The sequence below is a fragment of the Penaeus monodon genome, chromosome 19, assembly GCF_015228065.2.
Source record: "Penaeus monodon isolate SGIC_2016 chromosome 19, NSTDA_Pmon_1, whole genome shotgun sequence".
NCBI classification, from domain to species: domain Eukaryota; kingdom Metazoa; phylum Arthropoda; class Malacostraca; order Decapoda; family Penaeidae; genus Penaeus; species Penaeus monodon.
Genome location: NC_051404.1, coordinates 43,128,180 through 43,128,381, shown reverse-complemented (window position 1 = coordinate 43,128,381; position 202 = coordinate 43,128,180).

Genomic DNA, 202 nt, shown 5'->3' with positions numbered 1-202 from the left:
TTTTCCATATTTTTGTCTTACTTGCGACTGACCAAATGAGATTAAATGTGCACATTGTGATTCTAGATTGCAGTATCCATTTATCAAAATTAAACTTTCCAGACACGCAAGATTCTCATTACACTAACAAAATGACAAATGATTCTCGTAACTCATCATTAAATGATCATTAAATTGATTCTCAAGAGTTATTTATTTAAGA